This window comes from Electrophorus electricus, chromosome 21, assembly GCF_041902795.1.
Source record: "Electrophorus electricus isolate QZ-2024a chromosome 21, ASM4190279v1, whole genome shotgun sequence".
NCBI classification, from domain to species: domain Eukaryota; kingdom Metazoa; phylum Chordata; class Actinopteri; order Gymnotiformes; family Gymnotidae; genus Electrophorus; species Electrophorus electricus.
Genome location: NC_137517.1, coordinates 18,521,899 through 18,530,000, shown reverse-complemented (window position 1 = coordinate 18,530,000; position 8,102 = coordinate 18,521,899). Strand labels below are relative to the sequence as shown.

Here is an 8,102-nt window from a genome sequence, read left to right as displayed (position 1 = left end):
ACAACCATTACATCACTATCACTATAGAAACCGGACAGTCTGTATATTTGAGATTTGGATCATACCAACATAATTTAGGAATTGAGAAGTCAGTAGAGTACAACAAACCCAAAGAATGACCACAGATATGAGTGGGAAAACCTACATGCTGTGTGATGCTGAAACAGTCAAGTGCAGCCTACAAACACCCTGTAGAAAATCAGCAGATAACATCCACTGCTTGGGCTGTTTTGTGTGTTGGGGTAAATGTGATAGAATGTAACCTACAGTGTATATTAAGATTTTAACAGACTAACTGGGTAAAAATACTGCAATCTCAAAAAATGTAACATGAGTGAACAATAAAGGAAGGTGACGATCAACAGGAAATGACCAAGACAAACATTATTACCCTTTTGCTTTTTGTAATATAAATGAAAACACATATTAAGAAGGGGAAGAATGATCTTGACCAACACAGACTGGCTGTAATCAGCCTGACACAAGAGAGACTCTTCATTTTATAGATATGAAAGGAAACCCTGTGACATGAACCTCAACCTCAAGTTGAGCACTCACCCAGTAACTCAGCTGTACCACTAACCTCAGTCTCTCTGCTGAACACAAACTCAATTCATAGACAAAACCTCCCCAACAAAGGACCCACTCCTCACACTCACTCAACCAGGAAGCCCAACGCCTACCCCCCTAACAAAGGACCCACTCCTCACATTCATACATACATACACACACATGCACATATACATACATACACATGTACTCAACCAGGAAGACCAATGCCTACCCCCCTAACAAAAGGCCCACTACCACATGGTAGCAGAGAGACGGCGCATACTCAACTCCACTGTATTCTTTTTCAGAGCTTCATGTTATCAGCAGAAATGGGGAGATGGCGAACAACATTTCATCCTGGTTTTCGTTTCTATGTGATTCCTTGTTTTGTTTTCGTTAGTTCAGCCCCTCATTTAGGACTCTCTCCTTCATTAGTTCCCCTGTTCCTTGTTTGTACCTTGTTAGGTTGTGTTTTTAAACCCAGTGTTTTCCTCAGTGTCTTGCTGGTCATTGTTCTAGCTGTTATCTGCTCATTGTGTTTTTACTAAGCCTTTGTCTATGGAAAGCCAAAGTAGTCAAAATTCACCTCAAACGAAACGCATTTTATTTGTAAAACGCACGGGGAAAAACGGCGTTTTGGACGCTATTACACCACAAAAAACAGCGTTATTTTTCACTACGCTGTAAAATACACTGCAAAAACCATCAAAAATGGCATATTTGACACCATTTATATGTCAGTTGACACACCGTAAAAAGCTTTGTTGCATGTTCAAAGCATCATTCTGTAGGTGATGTGCAATGTAATATCAGGTCCCAGAGATTGCAATGCAATGTTTTAAAATACTCTGGATTAGAGCAGGTTACATTAACAGTAGGGGGCGCTATTCTGCTGCTATAGCTGGTGATTTTAATATACGGCTTATTAAGAATAATCCTTTATATCTACAGGGTTTAAACCTCGACCACTGCAATTCTACATGCCATCAGATTCAGCGTTCTCAGGTGCAGCGACCATACCAAGATGTGGTCACTACTGTGGGAGAGGATATCCAACTGGAGAAACCGTGACAGGAGAGATTGGGGGGAGGGGATGGGGGAAGATTCTTAAGATGGTAACTCAATTACCACCAAGCAAAAGGTGGAAATGTACAATGCTATTTTAACGGTATAAAGCAAAAGACGCAAATAATATAGCTAGTCTCTGTGGTGAAGAAAGTTCAAGTCTATTGGCTGTCAAACCCAATAGGCAGAGCTCATTATCATACTATAAAATGACGTTTTTAAACGCCGTTGTAAGCACGCCAAAACCTTTGGAGCCCTTAAAGCGACGCTTTTTACGGCATTTCAACTAACATATAAATGGTGTAAAATACGCCATTTTTGATGGTTTTTGCAATGTATATTACAGCGTAGTGAAAAATAATGCCGTATTTTGCGGCGTAAAAGCGTCCAAAACAAATTTGACAAATGTACAAATAAAACGCGTTTCATTTTAGGCGAATTTTGAGCACTTTGGTTTTCCGTAGTTGTCTGAGCTTTTGTCTTGTTTCACGTTTATTCAGTCAGTGTTCTGGGTTCTGCCTTGTTGTCTGTGTATCTGTACCCTGTTTTCTCTCGGTTTGTCTGTTGATTTATTTTCCAGATTTTCGTGTTTTGCTTTCTGTTTAATATATTTCCTGGATCTGTTCGTATTGGTGCTGTGACCCTGGACTGTCTTAACGACCCAGATTCTGGATTTGCCCTTAATAAATCTCGCTCTTCTCAGCGTCTGCGTCCAGCTCTCTATCGCTCCACGTTACACAGTGTGTGTTCATTCTTCATAAACCTTCTAAACACTTAGAGAATGCTGGATAGGATGTCCATAAGTAACAGACACTGTGGAACTGTGAAACAGCAGTAGTGAATCTGCTCATACCACAGCACACACCACTGTCCACAGAAACATAAATCACTGTCGCCCCGTTGTGTTCACATGATGATACTTTTATTTTAATTGTGTCTGAAATGTTTTGCTGTCAGGTGTTTTCTTTAATAAATTAATTAATTGTTCATATTCATATGTTCCCTCTTTTATGTTTATAGTGCTCATTTCATTGGTTCAAACTGGACTTGCTCAAGGTAATTTATATTCTGTTTATATCTTATTTAAAACCCAAACTGCCATTACTAACTCTATTCAGCTATTATATGAGACATGGAATGATGGAATGATGTCATTAGACATTTATGAAAATTTGCTATTTTAAATGTATTAATTTACACATTTAGCATTTTAGTGTATGTATTTTATAATTAATGAATTTATATAGTAATAAAACATGTGCAGGACCAGACAGCACTGACTGGTGTGGTAGATTTAGATTTAGATCTGTGTAATTTATTTGTTTTCAAAGTAACTGAATGAAGAATTCAAATGTTTAATGTTTCTGCTGGTCAAAAAGCTGTTGTGAGTGTAAGTTCTGATAATCACGTTCAGAGGAGAGACTGTGACTCTCAGATGTGACATACAGGGAGAAGGAGACACTGGGTGGACATACAGCTGGTATAAGAATAACTACATTCTCTACCCACACACCACATACAATCCATACATGATCAGCTCTGTTACACAGTATGACAGTGGTACATACACCTGCAGAGGGTACAGGGGAAGAGACTCTCAGAGCTCAGAGATCAGTAATGCTGTTACATTAACTGTGTCAGGTGAGTTTGGACTGTGAATTTAGCGAATAGACATTCATAGCAAGGTTGTTATTGTGTGTGCGTGATTTTAAACACCCAGGATTTTATATTTGCTATGTTACAGAGAGAGCCCAGGCAGTACTGAGTGTGCCTCCACAGAGTTGGCTGACTGAAGGAGACTCAGTGAGTCTAAGCTGTGAGGTCAGAGACTCCTCTACAGGCTGTACATTCAGCTGGTACAGAGCTGTTCCCTACAGAGAATGTTTAACTCCAGTAACAGACATCCATGGCATTCATGTGAGGTATTGTGCTGAGATCCTCTCAGACAGCATCAGAGGAGCTGGAGGCTCCTACACTCTCAGTCCTGCTGCTCTACATCACACAGGAGTTTATATGTGCAGAGCAGAGAGAGGAGAACCAGCCTATCAGACACAGTACAGCAACACACAGCCACTATGGATCACTGGTGAGGACATACAACAGCAGTGAGCTCGCTGTCTTCCTCTTCCTCTCTCGTGGGAGGGCCTTTTAAATAGCCGACACAGTTGGCTGGAAAACCCGGCAAGGAACGTGGCGGAGTCTCAAACAGGGTGGAAATCCTGGCAGTGAATCTGGAACACACACACACACACACACACACACACACACACACACATCTTTCCGTAACAACCTCAATATGCAAACTGATATTCAACACCCACACCAGGTGGAAGCTGTTACCGCTACATTGCAAGAGAAGGCTTCTCTTGACCTTGTCCTAAAGAAGATGTTTTTCTCTACAGTCCTGAGTCTGGTGGAGAGGTCGTATAGCTTACCTTGAGTTCCACCAAAACCTACCCATGATCCTTTACTGAAGCCTGCAGAGGCCTCTACTCGGGCTCTAGCCTGTACTCCTTGATGTTTAATGTTATCATGTCTTATGCAGTGTTGAGTCTCTTTTCCCTGTAAACACTCTTTTTATTACCTTCCCACTGATCACGTCGTATGGCCCGCCGCATGCAGTGGGAGTTTCTCGTCGACTATTTGTGACTCGTCCTATTTGTAACCACGGCCAGTTGTCAGCACACACCTGCATCTGGTTCAGTCTTGTTATGTTTGTAGTATTTAAACCCTTGTTGGTGTGTGCGTTGTTGTGAATCTTTGCTCATGTTCACATTCACGTTTATGGTCACAATGTTCATGGTGTCCGTGTTAGCTGTAGCTGTATTCATGTTCACTGTTTATGTAATACGTGAGTGCCGTTGTCTTGATGGTGTGTTAATAAACGTGTGTCACCATCAAGGGAGTCTGTACGTACTGCTCCTTGCCCTGCGGTATTCGGGCTGTTATGTTACCTCAATAAACACAATCATGATCTTAGATAGATGTCACTACCTAGATATTATTAAACAGATTTTATTAAAATTATTTTCTATCATCAGAGCAATCAACACAATGGTTGTAATCTTTCCATGTTAAATGTGTTCACTACACTCCTGCTATGATAAGACAATAATAATAACACGTGATGTATAATTTCTGTTTCTAAGGTCTGTCTCCTCCAGTCTCTCTGATCATCAGTCCCAGCAGAACTCAACACTTTAGTGGTGACTCTCTCTCACTGAGCTGTGAGGGACAGAGTGACTCTACTGGATGGAGAGTGAGACGATACACACACAGTGGGAGGGTGTCAGATTGTTCATCACTCTGGGGATCAGTTACAGGATCTACATGCACCATCAGATACCTCCACACATCCCACACTGGAGTGTACTGGTGTCAGTCTGAATCTGGAGGGAGCAGCAATCCTGTTAACATCACAGTGCACAGTGAGTCTGCATGTAGTGCACTCGCTAGTTAAGGAGAAAAGGAAATGTTTGATAACAGGATATTATAGTTCACAATATATAGAACTATCAGTTACTGGCTAAGAAAACTGTTAACTTGAGTTAATAAAAAGCTGTTAATTTAATATATTCTGGGTGAACTGTGTGTGTTGTGACATTCTACTTTCTACTTTATTGTGTTAATGTTCTGTGTCCCTGTTATGTATTACTCAGTATTCATGCTGGAATCCTTCTCTCTGTAAAAGATGAGTAAAGTGTTTTCTCTGTTCTAGTTGGTGATGTGATTCTGGAGAGTTCTGTCCATCCTGTGACTGAGGGAAATCCTCTGATTCTACACTGTTTACTTCACCCCACTATCACATCACACCTCAGAGCTGATTTATATAAAGATGGATCACTCATCCAGACCCAGACTGCAGGAGAAATGACCATCCGTACTGTCTCAAAGTCAGATGACGGTGTCTACTACTGTAAACACCCAGAGAGAGGAGAGTCACCACACAGCTGGGTCTCAGTCAGAGGTCAGAATTTAAAGATTTCACATCTTTATTATTCCACTAATTTAACCAGAGCTTAAAATTTAACCAGAGCTTCAAATGTATGTTAGCAAGAAAATCATTTTATAATTCTGAATCTTGGAGCAGTAATTCTGTCAACATCACAGTGCAAGGTGAGACTCCATGTAGTGAACTTATGCTTGTACTGGGTTTACTGTGAACACCATGAACACCATGTCCTGTCCCTGACTGAACTCTCTTCAGTTTATATATTTGTATTTTCATATGCATTTGAGTATTTGAGACTATGGATATACAATACTTACATTTAGTCATTCTAGCCACGTAAGGTAACTGTTACCCATCATTTTCTAAGAGACAGAATAGATGTTTTCTACATATTCTATCCACAGCAGAAATAGGAAATCAAATTACAGTAACCCAAGTACTCAAGGAAACAGCCCCATCTTGTGGTGTGAATCAGTATTTACATAAATGTAACATAAAGCGCTCACATGGAATCCAGTTACTTTAATTAAGGCTTAAATTTACATGTAATACACTCATTTATTATAGAAAAATAAAATGCTATTACATTGCTGGATATCTTGTAGATAACTGGCTCCAGTGGCGTAGTATCTGTTTGTAAACTAGGGGCCATTTTAATTCTAGGACTGGCTCGGAGCGTTTTAGACAATGAAAACATTTGTATTCATTTCTGTTGACTTTAAGAACCACCTGTACTGTCACCACATTACTTCTACTGTACCATCACCACATTACTCCTACTGTACTATCACCACATTACTCCTACTGTACTATCACCACATTACTCCTACTGTACTATCACTACATTACTCCTACTGTACCATCACCACATTACTCCTACTGTACCATCACAACATTACGTCTACAAGAGTCACAGTACTGGACAAAGTGTCCAAGGTGGTACTGGATGGAATAATTAAGTGACTCACAGTCATGTGTTCAGATTTTGCACTCCAATCACAATCAGATCCCACATAATCTCCAGATAATCTCCACAAAACACAGTGATTAACAGATTAGAATGCAGCATCATGTATCTAACCTGTTTATTATAATATATGTAAATACAGAGTGACTCCAGGAAGACACTGGGGGTCAGTCAGCTGTGACATGCAGTGTTCTCCATCTCTTTCCACAGATTTACCCACAACTACACTGACTGTGGAGTCTCAGAGTCCTGTGCTCACTGGAGAGTCAGTCACTCTGAAGTGTGAGGTTCAGGGTTATGATGGGTGGACATATCAGTGGTGGTATAAGAAGAAAGCACAGAGTCAGTGGACTACAGTGTCTCAGTCTGTGTTTTACACTGTAAACAGAGACACTCTCACCATCAGTGAAGATGCTGTAGTTAATGGGGATCAATACCGGTGTAGAGGAGCACGAAATAACAGAGCAACAACATCACAGTACAGTAACACTGTTACCCTCACTGTACATGGTAAGATTACTGTCATTTCAGGAATTTACTGTCTATTTCATTAACTTAAATTATTGTACGTTAAATAATTTACAATATTTGTATTCAGCAGCATAATACACACTCAATGTATTGTGTTTACTAGGCAAAAATGAAAAACAGTAATTACAGTTACACTACATTGTATTAGATATATATTGTAATTACAGTTACACTGCATGGTGTAGACCTGTACTGTAATTACAGTTACACTACATGGTACTGGAACTGAAATGCAAACTTACTTGTTTTCTTGTTATCTTAGTGTTATTATGTCATTATAAACCTATAATGGACCTTAAAAGTGATACACAAAATTTATAACAGCAAATCAGCTCTGTTGGTGCAGGTGAAACACTGAACAGGGCTGTACTGTGGTCCTACGGGACTTTTATTTTGACAGCCCTACTTTAAAGGCATTTGTTTCCCCCCTGCACTACAAGACCTGATCTCACTAATAGCGCCCCCTTCTGTGTTGAAGAAGAGAGTACACAGTGACCTCACATAGTCTGGAGCAGAGAGACGTGTACTTCTCAGTGACCAGCAGCCAGTGTTCAGTTTTAGTAGGTTTTATAAGATTCCAACACATGATCTTATTGAGAGGTGAGCAGAATTTAAATACTGTGTGATTTCTACAATGGAGCCTGAGCTGGTTCTGACTGTGCAGTCTAATTGGACACAAATATTGAGTAGAGAAACCATAACACATACAGGGTGGACATACAGCTGGTATAAGAATAACTACAGTCTCTACCCACACACCACATACAATCCATACATGATCAGCTCTGTTACACAGTATGACAGTGGTACATACACCTGCAGAGGGTACAGGGGAAGAGACTCTCAGAGCTCAGAGATCAGTAATGCTGTTACATTAACTGTGTCAGGTGAGTTTGGACTGTGAATTCGGCCAATAGACATTCATAGCAAGGTTGTTATTGTGTGTGCATGATTTTAAACACCCAGGATTTTATATTTGCTGCATTACAGAGAGACCCCAGGCATTACTGAATGTGTCTGTACAGATCTGGCTGA

At 40.2% G+C, this 8,102-nt stretch overlaps 1 long non-coding RNA gene and 1 pseudogene across 2 annotated transcripts in view; both read left to right on the top strand.

Moving 5' to 3' along the window:
* The window catches only part of LOC145652935 (uncharacterized), a 3,202-nt gene extending 590 nt beyond the window's left edge, over positions 1-2,612 (top strand). The window contains exon 2 of the long non-coding RNA XR_014119219.1: positions 1,504-2,612. This is a non-coding gene — a long non-coding RNA (uncharacterized LOC145652935). The remainder of the gene's footprint in view (positions 1-1,503) is intronic.
* Positions 2,613-2,968: 356 nt separating this feature from the next.
* LOC113568751 (cell adhesion molecule CEACAM5-like) overlaps positions 2,969-8,102 on the top strand; it is a 159,962-nt pseudogene continuing 154,828 nt past the window's right edge. The window contains exons 1-5 of the transcript XR_014119268.1: positions 2,969-3,258; positions 3,362-3,703; positions 4,767-5,045; positions 5,336-5,584; positions 6,747-7,046. The product of XR_014119268.1 is annotated as a cell adhesion molecule CEACAM5-like (transcript). The remainder of the gene's footprint in view (positions 3,259-3,361; positions 3,704-4,766; positions 5,046-5,335; positions 5,585-6,746; positions 7,047-8,102) is intronic.